Raw genomic sequence first — 11,644 nt, 5'->3', positions numbered from 1 at the left:
TGTTGAGTGATTTCAGGTTCATAAGGCAAGTATTGGATGGAAGAAATGAAGAGAAAAGCATACAAAGTGGAGAATGCATGAAGAAACAAGGATTTGGAGTGCATCAATGGACGCGCATGCGCAGTAGACGCGCAGTGAACTCACGCATATGCGTACACGACGCATACGCGTACATGACGCATACGCGTACATGACGCATATGCGTCGCTCTCTAAATAACCCATAGATGCGAACACATGATACACACGTACGCATCGTGTCAATTCCACCTCAACCCACGCGAACGCGTGACATACGCGTACGCGTGGATGCCCTTCTTTCACACACTTCTTTTCTTCTCTCCTTTCCATTTCTTTCCTTATTCTTTCTTCTCCTCTATTCTTTCCCATCTTTAACCATCATCCAACACTATTAAACACCACCTATAACCATTTCTTTTAGGTAGTTAATTAGTTAGTTGAATTTTCCTTTAATTTTCTCCTATTCTTTATAAGTGCTGGATTGTTAATCTTGTTTACCATTAATTGCTGATGAGTATTAAAAAGGATGTTGTCTTAATATCATTATGTTTATAATATTTGTTGGATTCCTTGATTGAGGTTACATTATGCTACTTGGTTTTGAATTTTTCATGGTTAACTTTGTGAATACCAAGGGAATGAGAATTGCCTTCAAGCTTGTTAATCTTTTTGAATTGCATGATTTGGCCAGCATGTGATTTGAATCCTATTCTTTGATTTGGCAATTTCTTAATGATGGATGTTATGAATTTACCTTAATACATTGTGTTTCTTGATTATATGCATCCATATGTGTTTGGCTTGAATAGTCTTATGCTTCTTTATTGCTTGTCTTAACCTACAAGTTTAGAGCATTTCAAGCACATTAGGATGAGTCATGTGCATGCTTCTTTTGTGTAAATGTGACATAGTTTCTATGCTAGTGAGTGTTCGAGACAGCACGCATCTTAGCACTCCCACACTTACTTTTATCAATGTCAAACTAATTCACTTACCCCATTCTAGAGATCTACGTCATCTCAACAATGTATGCTTCCTTGCTTTTGCAATTACCTTTATTACTATCCTGTTTTCTATTTTCAAGATGAGTCATTATTAGCAAAATGGAAGCTGTCGAAAGAACACACAGCAACCGGTTGACCTACCAGCGGAAGGTGGCAATCCGGAGAGTCGCCGTACCCCCTTGCTCATCTTTGACTGCACCGAGGATGGTGCAAACTTTTAAGTGTGGGGAAAGTTTTGAAGGGAAACTTAGTTTCTAGAGAGAGAAGCTCTCTCTTCTCTCTAGAATTAGGTTAGAGTTAAATTAGGATTTCTTAGATCTAGGTTAATTTCATGCTTTGATTTACTTTTTCTTTTGTGATTCTTGTTCTTCTACATCTCCTCTCTCTAGTTTAGCATTTAATTCTTGTATTTCTCTACTTTTATGTTGATGTACTTTTGTTTCTTCTATTTTCATTTTAATGCATTTCAAGTTTTGATTTCCTTTATTATCGATTTGCTTTAGTGTAGATTTACTTTTCTTGCAATTTGATTTTACTTTCCTTTTATGCCTTCCAAGTGTTTGATAAAATGCTTGGTTGGATTTTAGTATATATTTTTCTCCTCTTGGCCAAGGTAGAGTAATTGGTGACTCTTGAGTTATCAAACTCTTTTGTTGATTGATAATTAGAAGTTGCTAATTGACTTGAATGCCACTAAAGCTAGTCTTTCATCATGATTAGGCTAAGACTTGTGGAATCAAGTTAATTCATCTACTTGACTTTCCTTCATAGTTAGAGGTTAACTAAGTCGGAGCAATGGACAATTCTCATCATAATTGAGGAGGATAACTAGGATAGGACTTCTAGTTCTCATAACTTGCTAAGAGCTTTGTTAGTTGTTAGTTTATTTCCTTTGCCATTTATATTTCTTGTCTATTACTTCAAAAACCCCAAAACATACCTTTAACCAACAACAAGAACCCTTTATTGCAATTCTTAGGGAGAATGACCCGAGGTTTGAATACTTTAGTTATTATTTTTTGGGGTTTGTTACTTGTGACAACCTAATTTTTGTATGAAAGAATTATTTGTTGGTTTAAAAATTATACATGCAACGGGAATTTATTTTGAATTCTAAACCGTTAAAAATCTAATCATCAAAATGGAACCGTTGCCGAGAAATTGCAATGGTGTTAAGTTATTGGTTGTTGTATATATGTGAATATTATGGATAGCTTGATTTTTGGATTGCTTGTTAGTTTTTGCTAGTATTAGGACTTTGTTTCATTCTTTCTTATTAGCTTTTGTTTCTATTTTCTATTTTCATTATGAATTCTCACCTTGGCTATGAGTTTGGTTCTAACTATGTTGTAGGAAATGGAAGCTTCAATGAGGATATGTATCATGGATGGGACAACCAAAGGTAGGAGGAGCCATATGCATATGATCAGTCTTCATGGCAACAACCTCCACCAAGGGGGGCGAATCTCATTTTTTTAATTCAAATAAATCAGAGTTATCTGGGATTCCTGGAAACAGTCCCCGAGCCCGGCTAGACTCTGGCTGGGCTCTGGCTGTAGCAAAAAAAAATAAATAAACCACAAAAAATGGAATGAGAGCCACTACCATCCGAACATCACCACTTTCAAGAGCCACCCCCTCCATATTATTACCAAGATGAACCACCTCTAATGTATGAAAATTTTCAACTACAAGATGAATTCTACTTTCCACCACAACCTCCCATGGAAGAATATTCATGTCCATCGATCCAAGAGCCATATGATCCTAATCATGTTATCCAAGCGGAACAAGAATCAAGGGATCATCTCAAGGAAACATTGGATCAACTTCAAGCAACCATGGAGCTTGTTGTGCAACAAGTGGAAAAAGTGGAAAGTGTTGAACCACTACAACCCGACCAAGAAGAACCATCTTCCTATTATGAGCCCTTTCTCTAAGACGATGAACCCTTCCATCCACCCCAACCTCCAATGGATAACATCCTTGATGTTCTTGTTCAAGGACAAGAGGAGATGAAAAGGGAGGTACTAGAATTCACGGCCGTCTTGGTCGATGTAGTAAACCGATTAGCCTTCCAATGCTTGGACACTCAAAGAACTCCCATGGCAACATGTGGAGAATCAAATGAAGAGCATAGCATAAAGGAGAGATTGGAAACTCTGGTGGGAAATGAGGGAAGTTGCTTTGGGTTGGAACAATTGGAGAAAGCTACCATTGTTGAAGAGAAGGAAGAAGTGGTTGAGAACTTAGGTGATACAGAACCCCCATGGGAAGATAAAGTTAAGGAAGACCCCTGCAAGAAGATTGAACTTGAGGCTAAGGAGGAAATTGCACAACCCCCAAAGCATATTCCATATGAAGAATTGGATGGGATAGAGCAAGAATTGGGTTCCTTTGGAATTGAAGATCAAGCATCAAATCCTAGTGGTGGTGAATCCTTTGAACTTGAAGAACCTTTCCCTGATGAGATGGAAAGTAATGTGGAGGTAAAATTCTCTCATTCTCCCATTTATGATTTGAGTAAGGGAAAAGAATTAGATAAAATTGTTGAACAAAGGATTGAGATTAAGAGATCTTGTGAAATTTCTTTCCTTATTCTTTCTTCTCCTCTATTCTTTCCCATCTTCAACCATCATCCAACACTATTAAACACCACCTATAACCATTTCTTTTAGGTAGTTAATTAGTTAGTTGAATTTTCCTTTAATTTTCTCCTATTCTTTATAAGTGCTGGATTGTTAATCTTGTTTACCATTAATTGCTGATGAGTATTAAAAAAGATGTTGTCTTAATATCATTATGTTTATAATATTTGTTGGATTCCTTGATTGAGGTTACATTATGCTACTTGATTTTGAATTTTTCATGCTTAACTTTGTGAATGCCAAGTGAATGAGAATTGCCTTCAAGCTTGTTAATCTTTTTGAATTGCATGATTTGGCCACCATGTGATTTGAATCCTATTCTTTGATTTGGCAATTTCTTAATGATGGATGTTATGAATTTACCTTAATACATTGTGTTTCTTGATTATATGCATCCATATGTGTTTGGCTTGAATAGTCTTATGCTTCTTTATTGCTTGTCTTAACCTACAAGTTTAGAGCATTTCAAGCACATTAGGATGAGTCATGTGCATGCTTCTTTTGTGTAAATGTGACATAGTTTCTATGCTAGTGAGTGTTCGAGACAGCACGCATCTTAGCACTCCCACACTTACTTTTATCAATGTCAAACTAATTCACTCACCCCATTCTAGTGATCTACGTCATCTCAACAATGTATGCTTCCTTGCTTTTGCAATTACCTTTATTACTATCCTGTTTTCTATTTTCAAGATGAGTCATTATTAGCAAAATGGAAGCTGTCGAAAGAACACACAGCAACCGGTTGACCTACCAGCGGAAGGTGGCAATCCGGAGAGTCGTCGTACCCTCTTGCTCATCTTTGACTGCACCGAGGATGGTGCAAACTTTTAAGTGTGGGGAAAGTTTTGAAGGGAAAGTTAGTTTCTAGAGAGAGAAGCTCTCTCTTCTCTCTAAAATTAGGTTAGAGGTAAATTAGTATTTCTTAGATCTAGGTTAATTTCATGCTTTGATTTACTTTTTCTTTTGTGATTCTTGTTCTTCTACATCTCCTCTCTCTAGTTTAGCATTTAATTCTTGTATTTCTCTACTTTTATGTTGATGTACTTTTGTTTCTTCTATTTTCATTTTAATGCAATTCAAGTTTTGATTTCCTTTATTATCGATTTGCTTTAGTGTAGATTTACTTTTCTTGCAAATTGATTTTACTTTCCTTTTATGCCTTCCAAGTGTTTGATAAAATGCTTAGTTGGATTTTAGTATAGATTTTTCTCCTCTTGGCCTAGGTAGAGTAATTGGTGACTCTTGAGTTATCAAACTCCTTTATTGATTGATAATTAGAAGTTGCTGATTGATTTGAATGCCACTAAAGCTAGTCTTTCATCATGATTAGGCTAGGACTTGTGGAATCAAGTTAATTCATCCACTTGACATTCCTTCATAGTTAGAGGTTAACTAAGTGGGAGCAATGGACAATTCTCATCACAATTGAGGAGGATAACTAGGATAGGACTTCTAGTTCTCATACCTTGCCAAGAGCTTTGTTAGTTGTTAGTTTATTTCCTTTGCCATTTATATTTCTTGTCTATTACTTCAAAAACCCCAAAACATACCTCTAACCAATAACAAGAACACTTTATTGCAATTCCTAGGGAGAACGACCCGAGATTTGAATACTTCAGTTATTATTTTTAGGGGTTTGTTACTTGTGACAACCAAATTTTAGTATGAAAGGATTATTTGTTGGTTTGGAAACTATACTTGCAACGAGAATTTATTGTGAATTCTAAACCATCAAAAATCCAATTATCATTGAGTCAAACGTTGCTCAAAACACTCAGAATCCATTTTTCCTTAAGAGAACGTTTGACCCAACATTGGCTTAAAAACGTTGACCCCAACATTGATACCAGAGCTATGCAACTGAACACATTGCAGAAGGTAAAATGTTAGTTGCCAACGTCCATCCTCAATACCACTGAAAGTCTCATCAAGCTGCTTCAACAAAGGCCAAAATCCCAATCCAAAGACTTGAAAACCAATTGAAGAAAGTGTATAAATATAATAGAGTTTAAGTTAGTTAGGGGGGTTAGGCAGTCCAGAACCCAATTGGAGAACTCTGTAATTATTTTCTCTATACTTGCTCTGTAATTTACTTCTGCTCTTCATTGGGTTAGGGAGCTCTGTTGTAATTCAATGGATCAATACTAGTTTTTATTCTTCTTCTTCTTTTTTTTCTCTTGATCTACTAAAAGGATTTTGTTCTTCATTCAATCATTCAATTGTCTTGGGAAACAAATTGAATGTAATTGGGTTCTGTGATAGGCTTTGAAGAGAAATCACAGAATCATGCTTGAAATCTTTCTCACATTGGATTAGGTTGGGGGTTGGATGGATATAGTGACATGTAATCCTACCAATACTTTTATCTATGAATTTGTGTGCTATAATCAGTGACCAAAGTTCATCTCTTCCCATGAGCACTTAAATCAAGGAATTGGGCAATTGTTCATGCTTATAGAGATTGGATTGTCAAGGAATTGGGATCCAATCACCTAAGATTGCCAAGGAGATCAATGAATGCTTTGATTGAGAAAGAGATGAAAATGAACTTGATCTGGAGGATTATAATATCCCCTGACCCCAATGAACTTTCCCACTTCTGATCTTACCCATTCCTTTAACTCTGCTGTTACATTTATGCTTAACAATCCCCATTCCCATTTAATTTCTTGCAATTTAAGTTGTTGCAGTTAATTTCCTACAATTTTCTTTCTGCCATTTAATTTCACTTATTTACATTCTGTTCATTTACATTTCTTGCCTTTTAAGTTTCCCACCAATTTAAATTCTGCAACCCTCAATTCAATTCTGATTTAGTTCAACTAGAACACTCCTGCAATTAAAAATTGCTCAACCAATCAATTCCTGTGGGATTCGACCTCACTCTATTGTGAGTTTTTACTTGACCACAATCCGGTGCACTTGCCAGTGGAAATTTGTTTGAGAGACAAGTTTTCGTGTATCAAGTTTATGGCGCCATTGCCGGGGATTGATTATGTATTAACAATGATTAAATTGGAGGATAACTAGATTGAACATTTTTCTTTTCTATTGTTAATTAAGTTTCAATTTCAGCTGTTTGCTTTTATTTTCTGCAATTTGAGTTGTTGTTCTTTATTTCTTCACTTTTCAGCAAATTAATCCACTAATTGTTTGATCAATTGCACTAACCAAGCTAACCATAATTCTTAGTGAATTTTCCACTTGCTATTTGCCTGTGTTTGCTGAATGTATGACAGGTAGAAGAGGAGAAACTTCAACCTCTTTTGATAGTGAACCTGATAGGGCCTTCCTTAGATTAAGGAGGGAATCAAGAGGAAAGAAGGCTATTAGTGCAGAGGAAGAAGAGGAGGACTTAGATATGAATATGGAGGATGATATGGAGAATCATCATGAGGAAGAAGTTCATAATCATGCTAGAGAAGGTACAACCAACCATGCTGGACAGGAGAGAAGGGTGCTAGGCTCCTACATTAATCCCAATCCTGAGAATTGTGGGAGCAGCATCCTAAAACCAACCATCCATGCCAATAACTTCGAGTTGAAGCCACAGCTAATCACCCTTGTCCAAAACAATTGCTCATTTGGAGGAAGTGCACAAGAAGAACAATATTTAATCACCTTCCTGAGAATTTATGATACTGTAATGTCAAACGGTGTTCTTCCTGACACTTGCATATTACTTTTGTTCCCCTTGTTTCTAAGGGACAAGGCATCTAAGTAGCTAGAATCTTTTTCAAAGGAAAGCCAGAAACATGGAAAGATGTGGTGAACAAATTCTTGGCAAGATTATATCCTCCTCAAAAAGTTAACCGATTGAGAGCTGAGGTTCAAACATTCAGGCAACAAGATGGTGAAACTCTATATGAAGCATGGGAGAGATATAAAGAGCTGACAAGGAAGTACCCTCCTGACATGTTCAATGAATGGGTATAGCTGTACATCTTCTATGAAGGTCTATTACAAGAGTCAAAGAAAGCATTGGATCATTCTTCTAGAGGCTCTCTCAACAAGAAGAAAACGATTAAAGAGGCTATAGATGTCATTGAAACAGTGGCCAACAATGAATATTTCTATGCCTTAAATAGAAGCAAAAATAGAGGAGTGATGGAGCAAAATCACATGGATGCAATACTAGCTCAAAACAAGACGATCGCTAAGCAATTGGCAGACCTGACTAAGCAAATGGAGAGGAATCAAGCTGCAGCAATCCATGCTCAACCATCAACACAAGAAGAGTTGAATAAAGAGGAAGGAAGTGATTAAGAACAAGCCAATTACATTGGAAACCCATCAAGACAATCTCATGATCCATACTCCAAGACCTATAACCCTGGCTGGAAGAACCATCCAAACTTTGGGTGGGGAAATCAGCAAAATCAGAGCCAAGACCAGAAACCTCACAATTCCAACCAGTACACTTACCAACGACCCAATAAAAGATCATACCAACACCCATACAACAATTCTCATCAACCTTAAAATCAAACACATAACAATCATTCTCAACCCCCCAATTCTAACCAGCCATCACCACATGAGGACAGACTATCTCGGATTGAGACATTGCTTGAAAATCTTTGCAAGGAGGTTCAGGATAACAGAACATTCAAGGATAAAGTAAGGGCTAGTATGAGAAATCGAGGAGAGACCATCAAGAAGTTTAAATCTCAAGTAGGATACCTATCTCAACAATTCCCAAAGTCCACTGACAGCTTCCCAAGTGATACCGAGAAGAACCCAAGAGGAGATACCAAGAATATGAGATGGGAAGAATGCAAGGTGATCACTCTAAGAGATGAGGAAATCCTGGAGGAAGAAATCTGCAGCCACCCTGAGCCCAACACAGAGGATTCAAGAAAGAATGTAGGAGAGGAAGAACAATGTGGTTTAGAATTTCACAATAAATTCTCGTTGCAAGTATAATTTCTAAACCAACAAACAATCCTCTCATGCGAAAAATTGTTTGTCACAAGTGCAAACCCCAATAAAAATAACCGAAGTATTCAAACTTCAGGTCGTCTCTCAAAGGAATTGCAGGGAAGTCTACTTAATTATTGGTTATGGAACAAGTATTTTGGGGTTTTGGAATAAGAAACAAGAAGAGTGAATTGCAAGAAATAAATGGAAACTCAAATAATAAAAAGGTCTTGGCAAGGGTTGATGGTTAAGGATCTTTATCCTTGTCACTAACCACAACATGATAATCACAAGGATCAATCCCATTAAGTCATCCTCTAACTACTGAAGGAAAGTCAAATGGGCTACATCAATCTTAATCCATAAATCCTAACCTTCTCACTAACTAATTTAGGGAAAGCTAGTGTCAATGGATACCAATTATCAACACTTGGACATTAGCAACTCAAGTTCACCTAAGTTACCATCCCAAGCCAAGAACACAAAAATCTACTCTAACATCCTTCTAAGCATTTAATCAAACACTTGGAAGGCATAAAGGAAAGTAAGATAAAATTGCGAGAATTATAAATCTACAACTACCAAATGTAAGAAATTAACAACAACAACTCAAATCAACAATAAAAGAAAATGACACATAAATTGCATTAAAGAAGAATAGAAGAAACAGGAGTGCATCAACAACAAGATTGACAATTACAAGTAATGAAATACAAAACTAGGAAAGCAAGGGTAGAAGAACAAGAAATGTAAAGGAAAAGTAAATCAAGACATGAATTAAACCAGGATATAAGAAATCCTAATCTACATCTATCCTAATTCTAGAGAGAAGAGAGAGCTTCTCTCTCTAGAAACTAACTAAAGCATGACCAAACTCAACTATGTGCTCCCCCCTTTGACTCCTCTTGAATTTTGCATGTAATAGGCTCAGAAATGAGTTGGATTTGGACCTGGACAGCTAAGAAATTGCCCTCAGCATTTTCACTTTAATAAAGTCACGAGCGAGCTACGACACGTACCCATGGTCACGCGTACGTGTCGCTTGGCATTTTTCCCTCCACGCATACGCGTGATGTCATGCGTACACGTCGCCATGCGACATCATATTCACGCGTGCGCGTCTGCTACCCGTGGGCGTCGATGAATACATCCCAAATCCTTGATTTTTCCTGAGTTCTCCACTTTGCATGCTTTTCTCTTCACTCCTTTGATCCCAGCCTTTTGAACCTGAAATCACTCAGCAAATGTATCAAGGCATCTAGTGGACTCAAAGGTGAATTAAAATTAGCAATTTAAGGGCCTAAAAAATAAGTTTTCACTCTTAAGCACCAATTAGGAAAAAATCATGAAATCATGCTATTTTATTGAATAAATATGGAAAAAGTTGATAAAATCCACCCAATTCAGCATAAAATGTACCACGAAATAGCGGTGCATCAAATCTCTCCACACTTAAACCAAGCATGTCCTCATGCTAAACCAAGAAAGAGACAGAGGGTATCAACATTTATTCAATGCAAACTACCTAAATGCAATCCACCTACAACCTATCTAAATGGATGCAATTACTTGGTCAAAATAAATTAATTCCCAAGAAAACCAATATAAGCATAAGGGCCAAAGGTATTAACACCCAAGCCAAACCACAATTGAATTGAGTTATTAAAGATTTTACAACTTGCAAGAAAAGAGATGATCATAGGTGAAAACATGTAATTGAGCAACCGAATCCTCACCGGATGTGTATCCGCTCTAATTGCTCAAGTGTATGGGGTTTATTCACTCAATTCTCCCCTAATCATGCTTTCCAAGATTTGTTTTTCATCTAACAGTCAACAATTATTTCATGCATGCATACAAATATCATGAGGTCTTATTCTTAGGTTGTAATGGGCTAGGGTCAAGGTAGGATGCATATGGTCAAGTGGACTTGAAATTTGAATCTTTGATTAATCTAAGCTTCCTACCTAACCTATATAACAACCTATACAATTCTACACACACCTAACTACCCATTCTTCACTTTTCCACACACTCATGCGTTCTCTTTTTTATTGCAACTCATATGTATTGACTTTTATTGAACTCTACTTTGGGGCATTTTGTCCCCTTTTTATTGCTTTCTTTTTCTTTTTCTTTTGTTATCTTCTTTTTATTTTTCTTTTGTTTTTCTATTTTTATTATTTTTATTTTTTTTCAAACATAAATATTTACAAGAGCTTCAATGCATATGGTTTTACATTCAATTAACACATGAGTATGTACCAAATTCCCAAGATCTTCAATGAAAATAAAAAACACTCTTTTTCTCAACCAATGTCCCAAGCTTTCCCACACTTGAATGATACACACACTCACTAGCCTAAGCTAATCAAAGATCTAAATTAAGGACATTTATTATTTTTCGCTTTAAGGCTTGTAATGTGCTAAATTTAAGAACAAAGTGGGTTAATTGTAGGCTCAAAGTTGGCTAACAATGGAAGATAAAAGGTAAGGCTATTTGGGTAACTAAGCTAAATGAAATGATGGCCTCAATCATATAAATTCATGTATACACAAAATAATGGAAATAAAGAATCAAACAAATCAAAGATTACTGATGAGCGGATAATTTATACGCTTTTTGGCATTGTTTTTAGTATGTTTTTAGTAGAATCTAGCTACTTTTAGGGATGTTTTCATTAGTTTTTATGTTAAATTCACATTTCTGGACTTTACTATGAGTTTGTGTGTTTTTCTGTGATTTCTGTATTTTCTGGCTGAAATTGACGGACTTGAGCAAAAATCAGATTCAGAGGTTGAAGAAGGACTGCTGATGCTGTTGGATTCTGACCTCCCTGCACTCAAAGTGGATTTTCTGGAGCTACAGAACTCAAAATGGCGCGCTTCCAATTGCGTTGAACGCCAGAAATGTATAATAGTCTATACCTTGGTCGAGTTTAGACGACGTAAAAGGGCGTTGAACGCCAGTTCTACGCTGCTGTCTGGAGTTAAACGCCAGAAACAAGTCACAAACCAGAGTTGAACGCCAGAAATACGTTACAACCTG

The sequence above is a fragment of the Arachis ipaensis genome, chromosome B06 (assembly GCF_000816755.2).
Source record: "Arachis ipaensis cultivar K30076 chromosome B06, Araip1.1, whole genome shotgun sequence".
Classification (NCBI taxonomy): Eukaryota; Viridiplantae; Streptophyta; class Magnoliopsida; order Fabales; family Fabaceae; genus Arachis; species Arachis ipaensis.
This window is presented reverse-complemented; position numbering follows the sequence as displayed.